At 39.6% G+C, this 11,611-nt stretch overlaps 1 protein-coding gene across 6 annotated transcripts in view; it reads left to right on the top strand.

Moving 5' to 3' along the window:
* The first annotated feature begins 2,491 nt into the window (after window positions 1-2,491).
* ESRP2 (epithelial splicing regulatory protein 2) overlaps window positions 2,492-11,611 on the top strand; it is a 67,435-nt gene continuing 58,315 nt past the window's right edge. For 4 of the 6 annotated variants that reach the window (XR_010606666.1, XM_065640749.1, XM_065640744.1 and 1 more), the window contains exons 1-3: window positions 2,492-2,842; window positions 3,313-3,387; window positions 5,826-5,955. The gene's annotated coding sequence lies outside the window, so the exon portion shown is untranslated. Of the gene's footprint in view, window positions 2,843-3,312; window positions 3,388-5,559; window positions 5,604-5,825; window positions 5,956-11,611 lie in introns of those variants that run through there. The other 2 variants (XM_065640745.1, XM_065640746.1) reach the window with 2 other exon arrangements.

Below are 11,611 nucleotides of genomic sequence, written 5' to 3'. Positions count from 1 at the left end.
ATTGATTTGATAATTATAAGCAATGGCAACTATATAAAGGCCCTTATAATTAATTTTATCATTATAGTGTTATATGATTAATATATATGTTTTGTTTTTCTATTTGCAAGTAAATTTTAATTTGTTGGAAAAAAGACTTTCTGGCAATATTGTATCAGCCTTCTGATGAAAGTGGCAGCTTTTGGGAAAAAAGCCAACCTAAAATTTTGTTGGCCTGCTGTCATCAGAAATCCTCGATTCACTATGAAAGAAGAATCTCAGTCCAGGCTCTCCTGTTTTTTCAGTATTCTAGGCAAGGTGCCAATTTCGGAGCATTTCTCTGAGCTACTATTCATGCTCACAAAACTGGTCCTAGTGAAAGAAAACAAAACCTGTTTTTCAAATGGAGAATACTGAAGTACAGATGTTTACTGCTCTACCCAAGGTTCCATATAAGAACTAAGTTGCATAGGAAGTGGAGCTAGAATTTCTTGATATCTCCTAAATTTCAATGGTTAAAGAATTGTTTTCTTATTTTATCTTCCTGCTAGTTTCTGGCTGATCCTTAAGGGAACATGACCAGTAACAGAGGTTGAATCTCAGTTGCTTTATCAGCTTTCCAGAATGTATTGTGGCAGCTGACTCTTTTAGTCACTTTGCAAAACTCACCAAACCAGGGGGAGACAGCTGAGGAAAGACCTCAGAGTTGAGAGAACATTGTGCTCCAGGTTTGCAACCTTATCATGTGTTTAAATGTAAAACTCAAGAACTCATTATCTGCAACATAAGTTTTTAGGGAGAAAAACGGTCATATAAGAACTTGGGGTGACTTCCAATGGCGGGAAGAGTCCCTTTTTCATTTTTATTATTTCCTATGAGCAATGTATTTCTGACACTAAGTTTAAAAAAAAAAAAAAAAGGAAACAAATATTCCTGTCAGAAGCAAAATTTGGAGGACAGAATTTTTGAGGTGGGATGAACCATTAGTTGAGGGAATAACCAGGAAAAAGGCAAAATTTAAGATACGCTGAAACAGTGTGGTTTCCAACTTCGTCGAAGTGTGGGTGAACATACAGACGGGGTTATGCAGAATTTTGAAAAGCAATGTATATTACGCTCAGTTACACTGGATAATACTCTGAAAAGAGTTTCTTTTTACATCACAGATGTAATATGGAAGAACCTCAGAAGAAAATCAGGACTAAATAAATAACTGTAATTCCAATTAACATAACAAAAGGGCTATCTGTGTGTACACACAGCTGCTCTCTCAGGGCTTAGGGTTCTAAACCATCAACAGGAAGGCCACAGGGGTAATTACAAAGTAACTCAGTTCTTACCCATAACAAAGGACCAAATATCGGGACTTGATTACACTAATCTTATTGCACTCAAAGATATACAGATGAATACTTCAGATTGTGAATCTCTCTATTCTTCTGTACTTACCAGTGTTGTCCAACGAATCTCACGTCACCTGGAAGCTTTTTCCTGGACAGCTCGATTCAAACCTAGACATGAGCTGAGGCGGCTGAGTGGCCGGCGAGCAGAGCTGTTCTCAGTGCAGCAGTGCCTGCTGAATGGACTTCTGTCTGATGGCTGCACCTCACCTGCCCGGGGACCCAGAGTGCTCATTGCCCTACAGCCAGGGCAGGGAATAGCTGCTGAAGGGGAAGGAAGGGGCCTTCCTAGGCCTTTGTGGCCTTTGTGAGAAAAGAGAGGAGTGAGACAGGAAGAAAGGTAATGGTAGTTGATGAAATTCTGGTTTAGAAAGCTCAAAGGCAAGCTGAGTGATCCCTGTAGTGGTACCCAGGGTATATACAGATTGTCTGTTTTGTTTCCTTTCCTAGACAGATGAGGGGAATTTGTATTAATCCCTCCTGTAATTTCACTGAGATGCAGGAAAACTTTAGGTGAAGTCTCTCACATAAAATATATTCCCAGTACAGCTTGCTCAGAATTGTACAGTGTAAATACAAACTAGTAACACATAGTAGCAGGATTTTTATAGCAGCAAGAGGTTTAGAGAGTCTGAGGATGGCTTTCTATAACATAAAGAGTATTGGTGGTTCATGACATGTTTGACATACAGAAGCAAAATAAGATTTTTTCTGGCCCCCTCATGAGAACTAACTTTGGGTCTGCAGCAGTTGATATATTTAATGATGTCCCCCTCTTTACCTTCCCAGTCCAAAAAACTGGTTTTATTCTTTCGTTTGTACATTCCAAACATGTAAACAAAAGCCAAGATTTAGAAAAGGTTCCCCAAAGTAGAGAAGTTACTGACTTTGTGCTTCTAACGTTGGCCTCAACTACAGGCAGGGTCAGTGACTGCTTTTGATTCCCTGGATCTTGATGCTTCAATGACACCTCTGGAAGAGGGAGCCTAAATTTTAGTAAACTAAAAGATGTGTTACCCTCATTGAAAGCTCATCCCTATGAAGCGTTCATTTTAACTTTTTTTATGGCTTATTATTTCAGAATCTGAGTGCCTGTGACAGAAGTTCTCCAAGCTGTGTCATGAAATTTGCCTGGCTCCCTCACAGAAGGTGGAAAAGTAATCTGATGTCTTCACCACAAAATGCAGAAGTCATCTTTAACTTTCCTCGACGAATTTTATTCTCATATGACAACTTGATCAAGTTATTGGAGCCTGCTGGAAATCATGAGATTAATTGTTACTCTTGACCTCTGCGAACTCCTAAAAATGATCCTGAGCCGTGCTACATACGAACCGAAACAAATACCAAGTAAACCAGTGACACTGGTACAACTGGAGCCAGGTGATGAATTCTGGTAATCTTCTACCTCACAAAAGAGCAGCACCAATTGTACATCTGAAGATTTTTGTTTTCTACACCTTGTAAGTACAAGGTTCAGTTTCATTCCTAATCCAGAATATTATACTCATAAATTACAGTTCTGTTATATTTTAGAAGAAAAAATATTTCAGGAAAATAGATACGCATGTTAATTTCTCTTTGAATTAAGTGTTAGTTAAGTGGCACTCCTCAGAGGTTACTGCATATAATCATTCCTACAGTTTTTACTAATAGAAAAATTATCGAATAGTATAGGTTGAGAGGGACGACTGGAGGCCTGTGGTACAATCAAGTTACACAGGACTTGTCCAGTGAAGAAATTATTATCTCCAACATAGAGATTTCACAGCCTCTCTGGGCCCATGTTTGGACATTTGACCACCTCATAGTGAAAAATACATCTGCTAACATATCATCAGAATGTCCTTTTGTGCAGACTGTGCCTCTGTCCTTTTATTCATCCTCCACGAAGGGTCTGATTCTGTTTCTCTATACTTTTTACCCTTTACAGTTTAATTTATTTACAAAAATTCAACATCCTCAGAGCTTGAGATAAGGAATATCTCAGACAAGTTTCATTCAAATGGTGAGTGTACATTTCTGATAATCTGATTCTACCTGTAACCATTAAGATTAATGCACATTGTAAATATTTTCTGTTTTCAACAATAATAAGTCAGTGGTAATGTCGAACATAAGATGATCATTTCTTGATTTCCAAAACTGAAGAGCTTGGTTATTATAATATTTATTTTTAAAGAGAGCATTGCCCCCAGGCTTTAACTGCAAACAGTTAATATTTTTAAATTTTATTTTGAAATACAGTATTTAATGTTACTGGGAAAGATATCAGCTGTGCAGAATGAAGATAAGTTATACATGGAGCCTGTCTCCAGAGTGTCAGGGTACCAGCTGCACTAATTGGCCTTGATTGCTCTGACCAGCATCGCCTTGGACCTCCACCCACACCCCTTGCCCATTGGTGCAGGAGCCCCATTTCAGCTCAGGCCTGGGAAGCTGTTCTGGCCTGAGCTCCCTGCTAAGTAGCAGGAGTGGGGGTGCTCCATGTTATTTGGGAGGCAGCAGCCCTGGAGGTGTCAATGACTGTTACACAGGCTGCCCCTGTGCTGGGCAAGGTCTGGTCCTGCAGTACCTGACTGGGGTGTGCGGAGGTTGTGATCCTTCAGCAGGCCCAGATAAGGCAGGTGAACAAGCCAGGGTCTGTTCTGGGAGTCCCAGTCAACAGGAGGAGATGAAGCCAGAGATCACACTGGAGAGAGACAAGCTCCTTGTGACACAGGTACCTGTGCAGCTTGGCTAAGGAAAGGGCTCAGCGCTGAGCTGAAATGGGCCCTTGGGCCTGTAGGCATGTTGTGTGGATGGAAGCTCGAGGTGAGTCTGGTTGCCCAAGGCCTACTACTGTACTTGAGGTACTGACAGTGAGTGTAGTATAGGCAGAAAGTAAAAAAGCCTTTCTGAAGTGCCTTTCCACAGCTAATCTTCTGTAGGGGTAAAATAAATAAATCAAACTGTTCTGACAAAAGTGGAGTCTACATGGTAAGAACCAGGCTGGGATTATCTGTGAAATCTGTGTACTTGGGTTTGGTTTTTTTTTCTGGTACAATGTTCTCTATGGGCCATCTATTAAATAATGAAGGTTTACTGTGTGAAAAGCTGAGTGCTGCAGTTTTTGCATGAAGAAGCAGTAATAAATGTTCTGATCTGAAATAAGATTTCTTTTGCTGGCTGCTTTCTTGTGTGCTGCCTCATCCTGTTCGTGCATGCAATATTCTTCCTTCAGAGAAGCATCAGCTACTGTAGCACAGATGGGTATGCAACACCATAGCAGCAGGACCAATTTTACTACCTAGTCTCAATGTGGATGGCTGAGATGCCAGTTACTGCCCTGGCAATTTAATTCTCTAGAAGATGTTCTTCAACACTGTTGCCCACTTTACGTGGGTCAGATACTGTTTCACTAATTCTGACAAAGTATCACAAATTAACTCCTAATAGTGTGCAATTAGAAGGTAGGCAGCTGGGGTTTATAACTCCTAGCAACAAGCTCAATTTTGATCTTCAAGGCATACCTTAAGCTTCCATCTTTTCACTTACTGTCTCCCAGAGATTTCAAAAGGTAGTCTAGCTAGTCTTGTGACTCATGCATCTCCAATACTTCGCTCTTCTGACTAAAGTAAAAGAACAGCTAAAAAGACTTTCGTAGTGATCTACTTTTCCTGTGAGCAATTGCTATATTTGATAGTGTTTTTGTAGGTTCATAAATTGTAGATTGTTGATGTTGTGAATAGAAATTCCTAGAAAACTTTACATTAGGGTATGAAATACATTGGAAATCTTACATCTGTTTAGTATGGGAAATTTGTATCATCTTTGAAGAGCAAAGATACAGGGTCTAAGATAAAATATCACTTAAAATTTTGTTTTTTTCTTCTCTTCACACACTGTATTTGGGACAAATCAAACACTCTGTGGCTATTTCTTCTTTGATTTGTTTTTTATGCGTTTCCTGTAAGCCATTGCCGGAATGTAAATGTTTCAAGATCAAATCAACTTTTATGGCACAGAGGTCAGTGTTAGTAGCTGATTATCTTTCTACTATCTTTTCTTTATCCTTGTTCAAAGGCCAGCATGTGGTCAGGAGCATCCTGGCCAGCACTGTGCAGGTCCAGCAGGATCCAGCTGCAACTGCAGAATGTGAAGCGATAACCCAGGGTAGCTCCTATGCTGAACCACTAGAGGCTGCTCGATAAACGCATCCCACAGCCTCACCCCTTGAGGAGGGTGAGTTCATGTGTCCGACTGAAGAGAAACATTACTAGAGCAGTTGCCTAAAAGGCAACACATTTTTCCTGGCTGGGATAGTGAGGAGTTACAAAAATATAGGTAAAAGAAAAAAAAAAAGAGGAGATTTGCTTTTCTGATTTCTAGATCATTTTATTTGCTGGTTATAAGCAGAAACAGTTGAAAACAATATCTCGCTGATCGATGCTATTTCTATTACAGATAGGCCATTCTGCTCGATGAAACTGAGGTGAAAACAAAAAAAATGTATGCAAAAGAACAAGTTAGAACTCATGAAAAACATCAAGGGATTTCATCTTTGGGCATCCTGAATAACTGCTTAAGGAAAAAGGTATATGTATATATACTTAAATATTTTAAATATATATCTGTACATATATTTATATATGCATGTTGTTGAGGAAAGGGTTCCTAACAAATCCATTCATCCTTCTGTCCTCTGTTTCCATCATCTGCTGCAGTTTCTTATTAAACTCAGATGAGAAAGAGGAATTGTTTTCTATTCACTGGACCTGCTGTCTCTTCAGTAGCTCTACCAACAAAATACTTTATTTTGATGTTTAATAAGGTCATACAGCGAATCACTGTAGGTTCTGTACTGAACCCTGAATCCCTAAACTTCAAAAACATTATTTAAGACCTTTCAAGCAAGGATGAACAAAACTATATGTAGATGTCTTGAGTTCTGATTACCAGAATGAACTACATCATAGAAATTCATTGCATTTACCAGAATCTAGAGACAGATTCACAGGAAGAAGAGGTTAGAAAGTATCAGAGCCAAACATGGACTCCAGAATGACCTCCCAAAATGAAGGTCACCTGAGTCCCGACACTTTCATCAGCAAGTTTAGTATTGTGAAGCTGAGAGGACTGTCAGGAGCTTAATCATAGGTCAGTGCTGATTCATCTGGGGTGTTAAATGTTGCATTTGTTAAGCAACCATTGAGAAAGAAGCTGCTTCCTGGAGATTAATGGGTGATGGGGAAGGCTCGATGGCCTGAGGCTGCTTTTGTTATTAAGAGGTGGGAGGGGGAGGAAAAAAGCTGGCCGCATAGTATTTATTCATGAGCAAAGCTGACTAACAAATAGGGGCAGGATGTTTCTAAATTACTATTTCAGCCATCAGATTGGAGACCCTTCTTGAAAACCCGAATCACTTCATAACAGACTAAAGTTATACTTTAAAAAAGCAACTGTTCAAAAGGGTATGTCTGTGCATACTGCTATAGATGTGGGTTCAGAACTACCTAAAAGGATCACTCAAAACACACATAGTCATGCATCTGATATGTTGAAAAGATCTGTCTTTCATACCATCAGGTTTTTGAGAGATTCTGGGAAATAAACACTGACATTCTTGTCCAAGATCAGTTTCTGTCTCTCACATCAATGGTATAAAAAATTTAAGGGTAGTGCTGTACTATTCTTTTTCTTCAGCTGTTACATCTGTGCTCTAACTATCACTCAAAGATTTGAAACTATAACATTCCAAAAGTCATTTGAAAGGCCCAGAGGCTGAAATAGTTGCTGTAGGTATTTTAAAATACTGCTAAGCAGCTACTGGGTCATGAGTGTATGACCCATTAACTAATGAAGAGTTTGGCTGCCTACTGTTTAATCTCACTTTGTTGTTTTGTCTCCTTCTGTACATGGATCTGAAGTAAATAACTGTTATGTCTTTAGATCAATATGGTCTGTACTAAACGTATTAGGATGCATGCCGTAACATTTTAGTTATGACACCTTAAGGATGTCTGTTCTTATGTCACCTCTTATACTAACATTATATTTGTTTGAAGGACCCTATGAGTGCATAATATCATGATCATTCTTGGAAGCAGTACTCACTAAAGTAGCTTGTAGTTAAAACAGCATTTCTAGCCCCAACCAACCCCCAAAAGAAATAGGTTGTGAAACTGCAACTTAATTTAGCTAAAGGCTAGTTAGGTAATCAAGGCTTCTGAAAATTCCCTGGAAAATTTACTTGCCAAAACAAGTTTTAAACTCGTGGTTACAAACACAAAATCAGCTTTTTGCAGTGTGTAATGAAAGGGATGTTGCATCATGGCTTGGGCCAGTCTTACAGTTTGCTGAAAGGGGGAGACTCTTTACTCTCACTCCTGACTGGATGTCCCTCTGTCTGTGTAGGCTCTGGCAGTAACAGACTGTGTAGAACAAAGTCAGCCTGGTGACTAAAAGGTGCTTTACTGATGATTTAACAAGTTGCCTGTGGTCAAACTCCAGCTGGGCCAAACCACAGCAGGTACAAAGAGATGGGATACATGAAGCTGGGAAAGAGAAGAGTGGGGAAACAAGAAGGCCATCTCACTTCTGGCAGTGGCAAGCTGTCAAACCAGCTTAGTCGTAGTATTTAACTTTAAAAGTTGTGTTCAGAAGTTTTGCTTGTAAAGGCAAGTGGCAAATTGCAGATTTTTCTGAACAGAGTGTGAATTTGGAATTCAATTCAAATTTGCAGGTGGTCACGTGAGCCTGTTGTCTGATAACTATCCAAACTATTGAAGTTTTAAACTTAGGTATTATCTCTATATCAATGTTTGTTTGTTTTAATTTCCCTTGGTAATACCATGCAATGAAACAAAACATACAGAGGTTTGAATACCCTCAGCCCATTTTGCGGTAGTCTTACCATGACCACTAAGATGAAAGGTGGCAGAGCAATCTATCAGTTTACTATCATTTTAGCAGTTCCTTGAACTCTAGTCCAGCATTCTCTTAGGAGTGCTGCTGAGACTGTTTTTTATGGTATCATTCATAACCTTGTTTTTTGCTCTTGTCATCTGGAGCAGTTCTAAGCGGCAAGTAAAACCATCCCAAATGTCATAAAATGTCTTAGTTGGCTATTTAAACTGAAGCAGATGACTTTGAAGGAAATTAGATAGCATGTACCTGCCTTTTCTGACAGTAGACTCAAGAAGGCTGCACTTTCTGCTGTAGAAGCTCTGGCAGATAACTGGGATGTATTATTGTTTTCAGCTGACAAAACAGTTCACAAAGCAAACTTTAACTCTACCAGGTGTGGGAGTGTTTTCCTTACTCCGAGGCTGAATAGATCTTTGAAATGCTTTTGGCAGGCCAACTGTTAGTATATATTTCTGTGTTAACTAGTTTAAATTCACACAAATTATGAAAAATGATTGGTTGTAGGCTACATTAATGCTGAATTAAGTTGTGAATTGTGTTTGCCTTCTGGATCATAGCTTGACTACCCTCATCTACATGGTAGAAAATGTTCAAGCAGAGGATGCCATAGTATTCAGCTCTAAAGGTTAATGTAGTAATCATGAAAGCTAAACTGAGCAAATACATGCATGTTTACCTTTTAACGTATGTGATGTAGTGTTTCTGTTAACAAACACTGCCACTGCTGAATCTTCCTGTGGACTGTAAATTTTCCTCGTTTTTTCAGAGCCACAATTCAAGACAAAAGACTTAAAGTATTTTCTTCTAGGTTGAAAAACTCCTTTTCTCGTCCTGCCTCATTGAGACAAACTGTAGAGCGGTACAACTGCAACAGCAGTATGTTTGTGCTCTTGCCCTGGGTGTACTGTGTAATCACTGCCTCAGAATATTTTCAAAGGTGACCTAATTCTGGGTGGCCTATGAAGAAAAATACCTGTTTAAAAAGGGAAAGGGAAAAAATATCCATGGACTCTTCAAGACTTCTGTCTATCACCTCTATATTATGAAAGTCTTGTATCCGATTCCCACATGTCATTATTATATGTATAAACATACATATTTTATATTTAAAATTGGATGTGTCTATTATCCTGTGGTTTTCTTTGTAGTGCATATGAAGTGTCAGACTTATTACTGTTTAAACATGCCTCCTATATTTTTTTAGATACATGTACTTGTTTTGATACTCTTCAGGGTAAAAAATGCAAATTGGTCCAGAGAACACACAAACCTGGGGGAAAAGTCTAATCACTGAGTAGAATTTGATGGTCATCTTCCCAAGACATTAAGGAGAATTATTAGAATTAAGTTGAAGGAAGCAAAGAGAAAGAAGGCTAAAGATGTACGAATGTGGAGCAGAGGTTTCTTCTGTAACGCTTTTGTAAAACAAAACCAAGAATATCTTCATGTGCAGTTAGTAATTCAAAACTGACTTTGCAAATCTGAATGGTGTTTTATCAGCACAGTGGTCCAACCATAGAAGTAGTCTAGGTGCAGGTTAATGTTATGTCTTTTTATTATTTCCTGAACGATATACAGATTAGTATGGATCATTACTTGAATGAGTCTATAGGAGAAAATCCATAATGAGATGTTAGTTCAGTTGATAGCACTTTCTGTTTGATTTGAAGGTAGGACAGTAACTGCAGAGCAGTGGTATGGGATACTGTGCCATTGCCATCTTCCAGAGCATTTCTTACAAGAGGTTCATAGTTTCATGGCCAAACAGAAATGCATCATGATATTATGTCTACTTAAAGGCCTCCCACACTAATTTCAGCTTTTTAGAGCATGCTTCACTGCATGCCTAAGCCAGTGTGTGGTCTTGCAGAGATTAAATGACAGTTATATTCTATTAATATAATTCTACCCTTTAGCCATGGGCAAAGGACACAATTTTGGAATTTTCAAATAGAAAATGAAGGCAAGCATTACAAATAACCTGAAAACCTGCATTCACTGAATGTATTACCATGGTGAAATAAAATGCATCTAAGTAGTGCAAAGGAGTAGGGTACATCAAGCATGACATTAGCAATGCATTCTTTATTCAGAATGGATCCAGGGTCCGGGAAGCATAGGATAACTAATTTCTGTAAAAATAATGGCAATAAAGCTTTTCCTTTCTTGCTTTAACTTTCAACAGGAATTCACCCATGTACTCTTCAGGACTAGTAAAGTAATTTTTATAAGGCCCACTGGAGTCTTTTATCTGACTTCTGTTGAGTGTGCTTAGCAGAAAGCAACAGTTGAACTTGAATGTAGCAAGTTAGCTCTGTGCTGAACGCTGCCTTCACATATGACATCTGTCATTTCACAAAGAAACTTCTTGAGAAACTGCACAAATAGTAAGAAATCTTAGATCTTTTGCGGGAATGTGGTTTATACTGCATTTGGGATCTTTGCATGGCCTAGGAAAAACTCAGTCAGGATCCGGCTTTGGACTAAAGCCTGCCATTTGAGTTGCTTGATAATAGATGAAGTTCTTTTCTGCATTCTTAATCAACAGAAGCATTGTCACTGTCCTACGTGATGTCCTCGTCTCTAAATTGGAGAGACATGGATTTGACGGATGGACCACTCAGTTGATAAAGAATTGGCTGGATTATCACACTTGAAGAGTTGTGGTTAATGGCTTGATGTCCAAGTGGAGACCAGTGGCAAGTGGTGTTTCTCAGGGGTCGGTATTGGGATTGGTGCTGTTTAACATCTTTGGCAATGTGGACAGTGGGACTGAGTGCACCCTCAACAAGTTTGCTGCCAGCACCGAGCTGTGTGGTGTGGTCAACATGCCTGAGGGAAGGGATGCCATCCAGAGGGACCTTGACAGGCCTGAGAGGTGGGCCCATGCGAGCTTCATGAAGTTCAACAAGGCCAAGTGCAACGTCCTGCACATGGGTCAGCACAATGCCAAGCACATGTACAGGCTGGGCAGAGAATGGATTGAGAGCAGCCCTGAGAAGGACTTGGGAGTGTTGGTTGATGAGAAGCTCAACATGACCCAGCAATGCATATTTGCAGCCCAGAAAGGCAACTGTATCCTGGGCCGCATCAAAAGAAGTGAGACCAGCAGGTCAAGGGAGGTGATTCTCCCCCTCTACTCTGCTCTCCACCCCGCCATGGCAGGGAGTTGGGACTAGATAATCTTTAAGGTCCCTTCCAACTCAAACCATTCTATGATATCTTCATTCCCTTCCAAAGGTCCTGTCAAGCTGATGTCTTTTGAATTGTGGCTAAAATATAATTTCACTCTGTTTCCAAGTAGGAGCAGATATCCTGAGCTT

Source organism: Caloenas nicobarica, chromosome 9 (genome assembly GCF_036013445.1).
Source record: "Caloenas nicobarica isolate bCalNic1 chromosome 9, bCalNic1.hap1, whole genome shotgun sequence".
Taxonomy (NCBI): domain Eukaryota; kingdom Metazoa; phylum Chordata; class Aves; order Columbiformes; family Columbidae; genus Caloenas; species Caloenas nicobarica.
This window is presented reverse-complemented; position numbering and strand designations above follow the sequence as displayed.